At 36.1% G+C, this 15,751-nt stretch overlaps 1 long non-coding RNA gene and 1 pseudogene across 2 annotated transcripts in view; both read left to right on the top strand.

Moving 5' to 3' along the window:
- The first annotated feature begins 2,984 nt into the window (after nt 1-2,984).
- On the top strand, nt 2,985-8,565 carry LOC146936963 (uncharacterized; annotated as a pseudogene). Its single transcript, XR_015030803.1, has one exon. The product of XR_015030803.1 is annotated as an uncharacterized LOC146936963 (transcript).
- A 3,661-nt stretch (nt 8,566-12,226) lies between these two features.
- Nucleotides 12,227-15,751, top strand: part of LOC146936957 (uncharacterized) — a 54,906-nt gene continuing 51,381 nt past the window's right edge. Inside the window, exon 1 of the long non-coding RNA XR_015030802.1 lies at nt 12,227-15,027. This is a non-coding gene — a long non-coding RNA (uncharacterized LOC146936957). The remainder of the gene's footprint in view (nt 15,028-15,751) is intronic.

Here is a 15,751-nt window from a genome sequence, read left to right as displayed (position 1 = left end):
AGCTTAGTCCACAGATCCCTCAAAGATTGAAACCATAGCCTTCTCCATCGCTAACTCGTTGGAGACGATTTGGTCCCATCATCTTCCTCAAAAAGACAAGCATCCTCCCAAATATTGAACCCCCATTCCTCAACGGTCTTAACCTCCACGAGATCCTCGTCTATTAAGAACTTGTCGACGGAATTAACAATCTCCAAAGAAGACTTTGCAACCAACACTCGTGCACAGTCAAATCTTTCTCTATCCAACGAGCAACTATCTGTACGGAGATACCGACCACAGTCAAGTACACACAACTTAAAGAATTTTTCATTCCACGCATGAAGAGGAATACCGTATAACCTCAGCCAGGCTCCCCTCAGGAAAGGCGCAACCTTCTTATCCCATCTCACAATATTAGAAAACAAATAATCAAAAGCAACTTGATAATAGGGGTTGTACTAGTAAACTTGATAATACTATTAAATATTAACTTTTTTAATTAATGAAAAGACAAACAAAATAAAAGCAACTTGTTTGAGTGCCACATGGAGGTAAAAAGTAACCTTTCCCATGGTGGGAAGGATTAAACCTTCCCATGGTAAATGCCACCAAATTGAAAAGCCTCCTTTTTTAAGCTTTCTATAAAGCCTCTTATTTTTTACTATTACTTTTTCCACTGTATGTGTTTCTCACGCGCCCTATTAAATATTAACTTTTTTAATTAATGAAAAAACAAACAAAATAAAAGCAACTTGTTTGAGTGCCACATGAAGGTAAAAAGTAACCTTTCCCATGGTGGAAAAGGATTAAACCTTCCCATGGTAAATGCCACCAAATTGAAAAGCCTCCTTTTTTAATCTTTCTATAAAGCCTCTTATTTTTTACTATTACTTTTTCCACTGTATGCGTTTCTCACTTAAACTATTTCGTTTTACTAAAAAAGAACACTAGCCACCAGTCACACCTAACCCATCATTCCTCATCGTTGCTGGGATCGTCTATCTTGTTAGTTTTTTCATATTAGTTATACAAAGTAGTTTGAAAAACAGAGAACATGAGAAACAAAGTTTTATGAAATATTTGTGTATGTTTTATGCATGAAATTCAAATTTGTGAAAATATGAATTTTTTTTAATTGTATTTTCAAACAAACCGATCAACCGAATCAATCCAAGTTTGGTTCGGTTTCTTTTTTAAAAAATTGTGAAAACCGAATTAAACCAAACCGATGAAGATTTCATTGGTTCGGACATTTTTTTTGAACAAAAACTGATCCAATAAAATAAAGAATTAACTACTAAAATTCGAAATTTGAAAAATAGTATGCACATGTGCTTGAGTTAGAAAGAAAAAAGGAAGACAAACTTACGAGTTGCAATCGGTGCTAGGATCAAATGGAATTGAATAAATAGGCAATTGCTTTGATTAACGTTAAAAATATGTGTAAGTTTCCATAAACTTACCAACCAAAACCTTGGATCTGTAATTACGTGAAAGGAATTTGTTAGGATGAGTGAAAAAAATGAATAAATAGGTGCCAACCCATCATTAACCGGTTTGATTTTGGTTTCGTCCATAAAATGAAGAAAATAGTTGTGTACAGCAGGCTTAACTTCGAGGTTGTTAACCATAACTCGAAAGTTGTACATGAGATACACGTTATCTTCTTTGAGAACATTTTTGAACTTGTCAATTAATTCTTTTCCAACATTAGCACAGATCTTATGCCCCTGCAATGTAATAACAAATCAAATTGTGTACATAGAAGTACAACGTATTTTTAAAATTGCTCGGAAAAAGAAATTACATAAATAATTAAAAACTCACATACGAATCCATCAAAACCATGTCAATGGACATAGTATTAGCAGAATCTTCATAATCTACTGAGCGCCACAATCCTATTACCCTTGCTATAAAACATCATTGATCCTTTTGATTGGTGATGTCAATGATTGAATCAAATGCAGGGGCCATTTTTAGTTGAAAAGTAAAAACCTTTTAAAAAAAACAGTATCCTTTTTAAGAAAAAATATTGTTAGTAACAATTGCGATTGCTTAGCTAAAATGCAGAGATATTTATATAGAGAAGAAATTAATCATCATTAAAGTATAACTTTATGATTTGATTGCATAACTGTTATATGACTCAATAGTTGACTAATCAGAAATGAAGTCAATAATTATGATTACATTGGTACTGAATTGATTCTAGCTTATTCTCTGTATTGATTATAATCGAATGTCAATGCAAAAGTTTTTTTTTTGTTTTTTTCACAGCCTAAAAGGACACTTATTTTGTAATAACATGAAGGTTCATATTTTTGTATATTAACTAGCAGTCAACCCATGCTTCGCACGGGGTGGATTGCTTTTTTTCGGATAATTTTGTTGGCAATCGCATTTGTTAACGGGTAAAAGTGAACTGATTCTAAGGAGTATTGTTGAAATCATAGAACACTGTTGTCCTTCTCAAATATGGAAATGAACTAACATAGCAACCATTGTTATTACACATATAGTGTACTGCAGTCAAAATATAGATGTTGCGATATAGTCAAAAACCTATTTAAGTTTGATTACCAAAAAAATGTTTGATTAAGACATTAGTGACATGAAGACTGAACATGTTCCTTGCATGTTGTACATTCACACATGGTATATGGCAGTTGTGGAAGTTGAATAGAAACAATCGAGATAGAATATAATAAAACAAACTTTATTTAAATAATAATATATTTATATTACAGACATTATATCATAGAGATTGAATAGAGCAGTAACTGTCATACCCCAAATTTTGACCACTTTTCTTGGTTTTTTTAATTTTTTATTCGTATCTTTTGCACAATTAAAACCGTTTTATTCGCATTTAATTAGTTAGAATTTTTATTCGTATTTTTTAAGCAGTTAAGAAACTTTTCATTCGTATTTTAATTAGTTAGAATTTCTATTTATATTTTTAATTAGTTAAAATCTTTTATTTGTTCGTCCCCTTTTTATTAATTTCTTTTTATTTCATTTCTTTTTAATTTTCGCTTTTATTGTAGTAATTAATCACATTTCTGTTTTATTAGTCTTAAGTATTTTATTATTAGTCTTTGGTCTTCAGTCCATGTGTCAAGTTATAATTGGTCCAAGAAGCATCTATTTCTTTCCTTTATCTCCAAGTTTCTTCAAGGGCTTTTTTGTCATCTGTCCATTTATCCCTCTTAACCTAATGTGTCACTATAAATAACTCCCAATCATTGGAGAGAAGGGGGGCTGCATGAATTTCCACACAAACACCATTCAATTACGGTTGCCTCAAAAATAAAGATCAAACATCTTTTCTTCTCAATTTCTATCAAGAACATGATGAACATTTTTCCAGTACACTGAATTCATCATTAGTTCATGATAGCAGTGTCATGACTTTCATTTCCTTTTACAAATTTTCACACAAACCACACTGTTAAACCACAAATCATTTTTTCAAATCAAACTTAAACCGAATCCATTAACAACATTCTATCAACCAATTTCGGCCTCCACCCTACCACAACACAACAATCCGAAACCATCACTCTGCTGTCTAAACCGTCCAGATTCGTAAGCAAGGCAAAAGGACCAACACGTGAAGCAAAACCGAAGCAGAATTAGAAGGAAGAAGAGGATACTCGGATCGTTTCAAACAACAAGTGAACAAGGCGGTATCAAGCTACAAACATCAACCGCGAGTCATTAGAAGAAGAAGCCACTGAAGCATAACACGTGGCTGGAAGCTGAAACCGAATCGTTCACCAGAGGTAATTTTCGTTCTTCATTTTGCATGACTTTTAAAAGCTAGATCTGTAGTTGTTGGTTGCGTCTTGTGTGGATCCGAGTTTAAATTTGAGTAGAGGAGTGAGAGATGTTTTAAAAACCGTAAAAAAATTTGGATTCGACGGAGTTTGGGAACTCCGGCACGGTGGCGCCGCCGGCCGACCACCGTGCCGGAAAATGCAAGCTCGTCGGAGAATAAGCAATATGGGGGCGGCTGTTTTGTTTTCCAGAAAGAGGAATTGCAGAGGAGGGAGCGTGTTACTTATATCAGAGAAAGAGAAAATGAGTTTAAACAATGATAAATCCTGTGCGTTTTTAATTTATACTCCCTGTTTCCTTTTTATTATCCCATACATGTGTGCCTTCCCTTTATCATGCACCTTAGCTTTCTCTTACTCTCTGATTTCAATCCATTGGTTGCTGATGATTTTTTTTCAATCCTATGCGCGCCTAGCTTGCGGTATTACGGTGTTCACTTTGTTTTCAAACCTTAGGATCTAGAATCTTGTGGCTATGATACAACTTCCCTATGATCAGATCTGAGCCATCTGATTCATCTGATGGTTCATATATGATCTGGATTTGAGCCAAATCTGCTGTTTCGTTTAACTTCTCTACAACTTTACTGTTTGTTTACGTACCAAAATTGGTATACATGGTTCCTTGCAATTCTTTATAACATGATGAATGTTTAGTCATCCCACGTGTTCTTTTAAAATCATGTTTATTCATATCATGCATTTTTTTTCATTCAATAATTTAATTTACACTTCATGCATTTTAAATGTTTTACTCCATAATATTCTTTGTTAATTCTTGCTTTAATGTTTCAATATTTACTTTATACACTTCCTTGATATTTCAACATCATGCATTATTGTTAATTTATATGTTGGCTTTAAAACCATTTTATGCATCTTTTGGTTGTGGTTTCATCAAACATTCTTACAACCTAGCTTTAAAATTCAACTCTAGTTTCATGCATTTCAAATTTTTCACTCCATGATATCTCTTGTCAATTAGGCTTTAAAATCTTTCAATTTCTAGTTTGAGTATTGATTTAAAATTTTGCCATCATTCATTCTAAATCTCATTTTATCTTGTTATATTTTGTTTGCTTTAATTTTAGTATAATCTCATGCATTTCCTTTATTCTCGCAAGTTACTTTAATCCCATGATTTTAATGTGTATAAATAGGCAATGGATGTATATTTTTACTATTGGTTTGTAGCTTGGCAAAGAGGCCATAGAATGTATCTAAGATTTTTTTGTAATAATGTAGGTAACACAAGCACCGACACTTGCACCGACACTTTATTTATCGCTTTATCTCGCTTTATTTTTCACGTCATCACGCTAGCTTACCGTTAGTTTAGAAAAAGCTTTTTATCTCAAAAAATCAAATAAGCAAAAGTCAAATTATTTTTCTTAATAAACCTTGGATCCAAATCCAAGAGATTTTTCCTTTATTTTCTTAATCAAATTCCTAAATGAATCTTAATTAAACTTAGACCAAATTTCTCAAATAAAATGAAACAACCTCACTTCTATTTTCTTTCTAGAGCCTTGAGGCCCCTCAATCCCATTCTTAAAAACCATTTTCAAAAATAATTAAAATCAACCTAACCCACAAAAATATTTTTTAAGAGCGAACTACGACGGTTTTGATCCCTTTAAGGGTACGTAGGCAGAGGCTTTAATCCTTTCAAATCGATCAAATAAAAATAACCAAAACTCCTACTTCTTCTCCCTCCATTCTTTCACTCATACTTTAATCAATATTTTTTCAAATAAAAATAAAGTTAGAAAGAGGTTCTCACGGAGTACCGTGAACGATGCGGGTGCCTAACACCTTCCCGAATCGTAACCGACCCCCGGATCCAAAAAAAGGGTTTTTCAATCTCATTTTTCCCTTCCCAAGAATAAAATCGAGCAAGTCCGGTAGATTGAAGGTTCAAGTCCAATCAATGGCTTGACACCCGAAAATCTTGGTCTACAAAAATGGCGACTCCACTGGGGATCCTACGCGGGTTAAGCCCACCTTTCTTTCTTTCTTTCATGCTTTATTATTTATATACTTTGTAAATATTGATACGTGAGGGGTGAGGAAAATAAAAGTCCTACTCCCGGACTTGAGTGAAACATAAGATAGGACGGAGTACGATCATAGTGCCATACCAGGAGCGGTCCTGCCTATGTGTGCATGTGATATAACTCCACTCAACGTGGGTTCAAGAGTAAATATACGTCACCATGAGCAGTCATGATTGGCGATATTATTTTTGAAACTCATCAAGCGTTGAGGACCTTTAGATCACCTTTAACCCATCTTGGCCTTTCTAGGACGTAGTGCGGTGGCTAAACCAAGAGCGGTCTTGACTTTAGCTGTCACGCGATACTACACTCAAACTAGACTTCCTTGTGAATACTGTTGGTCTAGGAGCAGTCCTACGCACCGATAAGTTCATGAGGGTAGTTGTAATTTGGGAACTTGGTAGAACCTTTGTTACAAGTGCAAGTTAAACCATAGTCCTTACCAAATGGCGTTACCTCTCACCTCCAACATTTTGAATCTAACCCCTCATGTATTCTATGTATTCTAGCATAACCATGCATACATGCATTCATCCATAAACCTTTTTTTTCCATCCATAAAAAAAAAATGTTGAAGGACTTAGCCAAGTTTTTTGTAAACATCAAAGGTATGGACCTTGTAAGAATGAACACCAAGCAATACAATTTCAAAAAAAATCTTAACTAAGCTTTTGCTTTTGTTAAAGAACTTTGTCCTTGGTTTCGTTCTTACGTTTTGAAAAAGGAAACCGATTGTAATATCTTTACAATTTTCAAATGAAACTGTGTTCCTCTACAATGTTTACAAATTAGCTTTGATAAGTCCTTCAAAAAAAAAAAAAATTTGCATAAGCATATCATCCATCATTTTGCATTCATAGTTTCTAGTCCGTGTCTCATATCTTGTTTCTGTCTGCAAAAGGTCAATCCACCAATCTTCTCACATCTACAACACTCGAGCAAATCAGAATGGATCATCTTGAACAAGAGAACCATAAGCTTCGTGAAGAGGTGACAACCCTCCGGGCCGAAAATGAGATTTTGAGGAACTTGGTATCTGTGATGACGGTTGCACAGAGTCAGCCATTATCTCTTCCAGTTGGCAGCGCTCAAGCTCAGACGGTTGCTTCCACTACTCCGATTTCAACAGTGTTTGCTAGTACTCCTCAACATGCTATGCTGGAAGGTTATCTCTGGAGTACACCTTTAAGTTCTGCTGAAGTATTTCGTCCTGGTGTCTCTAAGGTTCAGGCTCCTTTTGTGCAACAAACAACGCCTATCCCTCAATCGGGCCCTTTGATCCCTCAAGCTTCTATGATTCATACTACTCATCAGGGCCATGGGCCAATCTATCACTCTGAAAATGTGGTTGCATACGACCGGATAGCTGAACTGGAAGAAAAGTTTGACAGAATACAGTTGGAATTGAAAGCTCTTCGTGGGAAAGAACTGTTTGGGAAAAATGCTTATGATCTTTGCTTGGTTCCCAATGTCGTGATACCACCCAAATTTAAGGTCCCCGATTTTAATAAGTACAAAGGGAACACTTGCCCTGAGCTTCATTTGATAATGTACGTGAGAAAGATGTCTGCTCAAGTAGGTAATGATGACCTCCTTATCCACTGCTTCCAAGATAGTTTGACTGGTGCTGCACTGATATGGTACATGGGTCTGAGCAAGGATGATATCAAAACTTTCAAGGATTTGTGCGAGGCTTTCGTCCAGCGATATAACTACAACTTGCATTTGGCCCCAGACAGAAAGGAACTGCAGGCCATGACCCAGAATGATAATGAATCCTTCAAAGCTTATGCCCAACGATGGAGAGATGTCGCCGAACAAGTCCGTCCACGTCTAGAAGAGAAAGAGTTGACCGAGATTTTCCTGGAAACTCTGGATCCGTTCTATTTTGAGCATATGCTTGCAAGTGCATCTGGCGATTTCGCGGATATGATGACCGCGGGCATGCGTATTGAAGATTGGGTTCGAAAAGGACATTTGATCAAAGAAGTTGTTCCCATTAATGGTTCAGAAGAAGAAGACCAGGAAATGAGTGTGGCAGAAAGTCAGCCTCAACAACAGTATCTGGCTTATCACCATGTTGCCGCTGTTATGCCTGTCACAAATGCTCTGCAAAATTCGGGTTATCAACCCCAGTTTCAGCAAAATCAACAACAGCCTCGACAACGGATTTCAAGGAAACAGATTGATCCTATTCCCATGACATATGCAGAGCTGCTTCCAAAGTTGCTTGAAAGGAATTTGGGTCTATCCCAAGGCACCTCTGCCAATGCCAGCAAAATTGTCAGCACGGTATAGGCCCGACCTCTTTTGTGCTTTCCATCAAGGGGCACTAGGTCATGATATTGAGCACTGTTGTGCATTGCAGAAGATAGTTCAGAAGTTGATCCAGAAAAATCTCATACCTTTTGAAGAGTTTTGAATTTGAAGGTGCAAGCTAATCCGTTATCGGATCTTGACGTCTAATGTTGTTACATGGAATGTTTAGCTGCAACTGGGTCTTCGTTGATGTTTATTTCTACTACTCATCTGTTTAATTAATATGTTTGTTTGTTGCTTTATGTTTTTCAAAAAAAAAAAATCCTTTCGTCCCACCCGAGACGGAAGTGAACTTGTTTAGGGCTTTTTGCTTTATGTATTTTCATCATTAATTAAAAGGTCGTCTCGATCTCGACTTTGTTTTATTTTGTGCTTTTTCTGGAAAAATGGTAATACAAAAAACCAAAAAAAATTCTCTTTCTTTAAATCATTTTCACATACCTGCATAATCATAATGTTTATATCAATAATCAAATCATGCATTAATAAACCCGTTGAACACTTTAACCCTATGCTCTCTCTCGACTTTGAGTTCTCTGTGTTCGAAACTGAAGAAAAGGAGGATGAAAGTTTCCTAAATGTGATATATTGCCTACTGGGGCATTTGGGCCGTCGAAGCTGCAAGTATCAAGAAAGATTGTCCAGAAGAGGACTTTCATGTACAAAGACTGGCACGAGATGCTTCCATTTGCCTGCAGGGATATTGTACTTCAAGTGCACACTTTAACAGGGGCAACCCCCCCCACCATCCCTCAATATACAATATAAAAGCAGTGCCCCACATGGAGGTCAAAGTTCTGTCAAAAGGATAAAGCAAGTATTTGACAAAGAAGGCTCGTCCCCGTGAATGTCAAGAAAGTGGCTTTGTGCTCAAAAATACGTCACCTGATGCCATGGGCAAATGAATGCCAAATTACAAAGAATGGTGGTAAACTTGTATGTCCTGTTAATACAGATGCAGTCAAGAAATACTTTGTAAAAACACAAAAAAAAAAAGCAAAAGCTCGATAAGTCGCACACCTTAAAAGGCGGCTTAGGCAAAAAAGAGCGTCTCGATGGACTGAAAACCCGAAAGGGCGGTCCATGCAAAAGTTAGAGACATGTATAAAAAAAAATGATGAAAAAAATGAAAAAGCTCGATAAGTCGTAAACTTGAAAAAGCGGCTTAGGCAAAAAAAGAGCGTCTCGATGGACTGAAAACCCGAAAGGGCGGTCCATGCAAAAGTTAGAGACATACAAAAAAAAAAAGAAGAATGTTTATCCTGATAGATTGAAACCCGCAAGGGCGATCTATGCAAAAGTTAAGGATCATGACAAAGTAACTGCATCTGGTCGGACATGACTCACTTGGGGCACTTCAGCCAACAAAAGATTTCCGACTTATGGCAAGGTAACTGCATCAATTCAGATATGATTCATCTGGGGCATTTTCAACTGTCAAAAGACCTTCGACATGAAGCATCTGCAAATCAAAGCCTCGGAACAGTGGAATTCAAAGTTGTTAGAGAGCATAGCGGTTATTGTGTTCAATGTACCTTTTCCATATAATTACCATTTTCCAAACTCTTTTTAATCCGTGGGGCCACGCCTTTGGCATGCCACCACTCCATTTACATCTAATTTGAGCTTGTGCCCATTTATTTGAAATTCTCAGTTATTCTGTTTGCATAATTTTCTTCTATTTTTGATGTGAATACTTAAAGCAAAAATTTTTAAAACTTTTTTTAATGTCTTTTGAAAAGTATAAACAACAGGTACATCTTCTTTGAACTTATGAGTAGTAGAAACATACATCAACATTCGTCCCAAGGACAGTTAAACTCTGCAAGATAGTTATGGACAAGTGTTGTGCGATGACCTCTGTCAAAAAAAAAAAAGAAAAAATACAAAAAAAAAGAAGAGCTCGCTAAGTCGAAAACCCGAAAGGGCGGCTTAAGCCAAAAATGAGCGTCCTGGTGGACTGAAAACCCGAAAAGGGCGGTCCAGGCAAAAATTAGGGGCATACAAAAAGAATATATTCCCGGTGGATTGAAAACCCGAAAGGGCGATCCAGGCAAAAATTAGGGATTCAAGAAAAAAAAACAATACAAAAAAAAATGAATGAAAAATAAAGACAGAGGCATCACAGTTCAAGTGGGCCAAATGGAAAGAATGCACTTTGTGCTGGCTTACGAGTGACGACTTTTGCTAGAATGGTTGATTGATGGGTTTTATCCCGAGAAATGGCGACTTTTGCCGGTGATTTGATGAATGGTGACTCCTGCCTATGGTTTAATTGACGGTGTCTCCCATCTGTGGCTTGATTGATGTATTTTATCCCTTAGAGTTGCCGACTTCTGCCAAATTGTTGATTGATGAGCTGTTTCCCCAAGAGGATTGATTATGGGGCATTCTGTCTCCAAGCGGTTTGATTATGGGGCATTCTCCCTTCGGTGGTGTGGTTGTGGGTTGTTCGCCCACCAGTGGTCCGAGTTTGAGCTTTACCCTGACAGTGTTTAACTCATCTCCAGTAATGTTATCCCCAATGAAGATTACCGAGTGTTTGTACTGCGGTGTCAGTCCATCTCTCATCTTACCTATCCTCTTTTGTTTCATCAAGTTCACCTGTCATATACAGTCATATATTCTTACATACATTCACTCATACATATAATCATGCATATAAACATTCATGCACATATTGCTTGCATACAAATATCATTTATACATGATTGCATTTACCACCTCGTGTCTTATTTCAACTGTATCTCATAAAAGCGTCTACCCCAGTGTGTCTGGTCCAGAGATGTCATTCACTGTAAGCCGAGTGGATTCTCGCAAACTTCATCAAGAGCCGAGTGTATTCTCGCAAACCTTTCATCAAAAGCCGAGTGTATGCTCGCAAACCGTTCATCAAAAGCCGAGTGTATCCTCGCAAACCTTTCATCAAAAGCCGAGTCTATCCTCGCAAACCGTTCATCAAAAGCCGAGTGGATTCTCGCAAACATTTCATCAAAAGCCGAGTGGATTCTCGCAAACCTTTCATCAAAAGCCGAGTGGATTCTCGCAAACCTTTCATCAAAAGCCGAGTGGATTCTCGCAAACCTTTCATCAAAAGCCGAGTGGATTCTCGCAAACCTTTCATCAAAAGTTGAGTGGATTCTCGCAAACATTTCGTCAAAAGCCGAGTGGATTCTCGCAAACGTTTATTTTGCTTCAAATGGTCAGTCCCAAACCACAGACAGCTTGTGTTTACCTATCATTCCCTTAATATGTCGTCCCCAGCTTGTGTTCAAGAGGCGTCACTAATCCAATACATAAAAAGGTCATCCTCAAGGTGTTTAATTCATAAATGTCACCAATCAATTTGTGTTCAAGTGGTAGATCCCATCCAGTAATCACTTTATCAATACTAACCAATATAGACAAGCTTTATCTTCTGTACTTTCGTCCTTACCACGGGCTGTCGGTAATGGACAAGCTTTACTTTCCGTCTTGAGCTTTATCTTCCGTCCCAAGCTTTATCTTCCGTCTGAGCTTTATGTTCCGTTCAAGCTTTATCTTCTGTATGTTCGTCTTTACCATGAAAGTCGGTAATAGACAGTCTTTTCTCCCCAGTGAAACTTATCAGTTCGTTCCCCCAGTCAGTTTATTTTTGTCGTCTTTGCATTCATACTTGCATCACTTGCATTCATATCATTATATTCATTGCATTCTCAGCTTTTCAACTGGTCAAAATTCGGTGTACTTAGTATTTAAGTCTCTTCGACCCATCGATTTAAAAGTTTTCTTTCAAATCTTCGTGACGAAGAAACTTAAATAGGGGCATCTGTCATACCCCCAATTTTGACCACTTTTCTTGGTTTTTTTAATTTTTTATTCGTATCTTTTGCACAATTAAAACCGTTTTATTCGCATTTAATTAGTTAGAATTTTTATTCGTATTTTTAAGCAGTTAAGAAACTTTTCATTCGTATTTTAATTAGTTAGAATTTCTATTTATATTTTTAATTAGTTAAAATCTTTTATTTGTTCGTCCCCTTTTTATTAATTTCTTTTTATTTCATTTCTTTTTAATTTTCGCTTTTATTGTAGTAATTAATCACATTTCTGTTTTATTAGTCTTAAGTATTTTATTATTAGTCTTTGGTCTTCAGTCCATGTGTCAAGTTATAATTGGTCCAAGAAGCATCTATTTCTTTCCTTTATCTCCAAGTTTCTTCAAGGGCTTTTTTGTCATCTGTCCATTTATCCCTCTTAACCTAATGTGTCACTATAAATAACTCCCAATCATTGGAGAGAAGGGGGGCTGCATGAATTTCCACACAAACACCATTCAATTACGGTTGCCTCAAAAATAAAGATCAAACATCTTTTCTTCTCAATTTCTATCAAGAACATGATGAACATTTTTCCAGTACACTGAATTCATCATTAGTTCATGATAGCAGTGTCATGACTTTCATTTCCTTTTACAAATTTTCACACAAACCACACTGTTAAACCACAAATCATTTTTTCAAATCAAACTTAAACCGAATCCATTAACAACATTCTATCAACCAATTTCGGCCTCCACCCTACCACAACACAACAATCCGAAACCATCACTCTGCTGTCTAAACCGTCCAGATTCGTAAGCAAGGCAAAAGGACCAACACGTGAAGCAAAACCGAAGCAGAATTAGAAGGAAGAAGAGGATACTCGGATCGTTTCAAACAACAAGTGAACAAGGCGGTATCAAGCTACAAACATCAACCGCGAGTCATTAGAAGAAGAAGCCACTGAAGCATAACACGTGGCTGGAAGCTGAAACCGAATCGTTCACCAGAGGTAATTTTCGTTCTTCATTTTGCATGACTTTTAAAAGCTAGATCTGTAGTTGTTGGTTGCGTCTTGTGTGGATCCGAGTTTAAATTTGAGTAGAGGAGTGAGAGATGTTTTAAAAACCGTAAAAAAATTTGGATTCGACGGAGTTTGGGAACTCCGGCACGGTGGCGCCGCCGGCCGACCACCGTGCCGGAAAATGCAAGCTCGTCGGAGAATAAGCAATATGGGGGCGGCTGTTTTGTTTTCCAGAAAGAGGAATTGCAGAGGAGGGAGCGTGTTACTTATATCAGAGAAAGAGAAAATGAGTTTAAACAATGATAAATCCTGTGCGTTTTTAATTTATACTCCCTGTTTCCTTTTTATTATCCCATACATGTGTGCCTTCCCTTTATCATGCACCTTAGCTTTCTCTTACTCTCTGATTTCAATCCATTGGTTGCTGATGATTTTTTTTCAATCCTATGCGCGCCTAGCTTGCGGTATTACGGTGTTCACTTTGTTTTCAAACCTTAGGATCTAGAATCTTGTGGCTATGATACAACTTCCCTATGATCAGATCTGAGCCATCTGATTCATCTGATGGTTCATATATGATCTGGATTTGAGCCAAATCTGCTGTTTCGTTTAACTTCTCTACAACTTTACTGTTTGTTTACGTACCAAAATTGGTATACATGGTTCCTTGCAATTCTTTATAACATGATGAATGTTTAGTCATCCCACGTGTTCTTTTAAAATCATGTTTATTCATATCATGCATTTTTTTTCATTCAATAATTTAATTTACACTTCATGCATTTTAAATGTTTTACTCCATAATATTCTTTGTTAATTCTTGCTTTAATGTTTCAATATTTACTTTATACACTTCCTTGATATTTCAACATCATGCATTATTGTTAATTTATATGTTGGCTTTAAAACCATTTTATGCATCTTTTGGTTGTGGTTTCATCAAACATTCTTACAACCTAGCTTTAAAATTCAACTCTAGTTTCATGCATTTCAAATTTTTCACTCCATGATATCTCTTGTCAATTAGGCTTTAAAATCTTTCAATTTCTAGTTTGAGTATTGATTTAAAATTTTGCCATCATTCATTCTAAATCTCATTTTATCTTGTTATATTTTGTTTGCTTTAATTTTAGTATAATCTCATGCATTTCCTTTATTCTCGCAAGTTACTTTAATCCCATGATTTTAATGTGTATAAATAGGCAATGGATGTATATTTTTACTATTGGTTTGTAGCTTGGCAAAGAGGCCATAGAATGTATCTAGGATTTTTTTGTAATAATGTAGGTAACACAAGCACCGACACTTGCACCGACACTTTATTTATCGCTTTATCTCGCTTTATTTTTCACGTCATCACGCTAGCTTACCGTTAGTTTAGAAAAAGCTTTTTATCTCAAAAAATCAAATAAGCAAAAGTCAAATTATTTTTCTTAATAAACCTTGGATCCAAATCCAAGAGATTTTTCCTTTATTTTCTTAATCAAATTCCTAAATGAATCTTAATTAAACTTAGACCAAATTTCTCAAATAAAATGAAACAACCTCACTTCTATTTTCTTTCTAGAGCCTTGAGACCCCTCAATCCCATTCTTAAAAACCATTTTCAAAAATAATTAAAATCAACCTAACCCACAAAAATATTTTTTAAGAGCGAACTACGACGGTTTTGATCCCTTTAAGGGTACGTAGGCAGAGGCTTTAATCCTTTCAAATCGATCAAATAAAAATAACCAAAACTCCTACTTCTTCTCCCTCCATTCTTTCACTCATACTTTAATCAATATTTTTTCAAATAAAAATAAAGTTAGAAAGAGGTTCTCACGGAGTACCGTGAACGACGCGGGTGCCTAACACCTTCCCGAATCGTAACCGACCCCCGGATCCAAAAAAAGGGTTTTTCAATCTCATTTTTCCCTTCCCAAGAATAAAATCGAGCAAGTCCGGTAGATTGAAGGTTCAAGTCCAATCAATGGCTTGACACCCGAAAATCTTGGTCTACAGTAACGTATTTGACAAAATATTATATTGGAAGGATAAATTGTGAAATGACAGATAATTATAAACCATAATACAATATTTAGAGTACTCTTGCATTACGGATTACAAAATTAAATCTTCAAAAAGGTTTTAATTACCAAAAAACTTCAACTTTTAAACATCCATACATATTCCACTCAAAATTTCATAAATCATACATAATTCATAGAAAATTCATGATTCTTATATAATCTATATGTTTTATGATGTGAATGAAGTGGAAACGGTGAACTTAATAAGATGAATTAAAAAAATTTAAAATAAAAATAGGTTATTATTGAGGATTTTTAGGTGGGCGGTAAAATTTTCTTCAATAAGGTACCAACTTTAAGTAATAAGATATGATATATAAAGATATATTAGTAATTTACTTAATTTATTATCGGGTATGGGTACCCGTAGGTATGGATACAATCCAATCCGTGTCTGTGTCCATATAATAATGGGTAGTCAAATACCCGTTTATTATACTCGTGGATACCCGTTTAGCTACCCGCTCCATACCCGTGACGGATTTTACCCACGGGTACCCATGGGTATTTTTGCCACCCCTAGCATAGGCAGATATTAACTGCAATTTAGTACCACGTATATAGATCCTTTCACATGATCTAGAGATTGAATAGAGCAGTAACGTATTTGACAAAATATTATATTGGAAGGTTTGATCACGAGTAACAAATGAAA

This window comes from Medicago sativa, chromosome 3 (assembly GCF_051527215.1).
Source record: "Medicago sativa cultivar Bolivia chromosome 3, Bolivia_mono, whole genome shotgun sequence".
Classification (NCBI taxonomy): domain Eukaryota; kingdom Viridiplantae; phylum Streptophyta; class Magnoliopsida; order Fabales; family Fabaceae; genus Medicago; species Medicago sativa.
The sequence above is the reverse complement of the archived record's forward strand: the minus strand, read 5'-3'. Positions and strand labels throughout refer to the sequence as shown.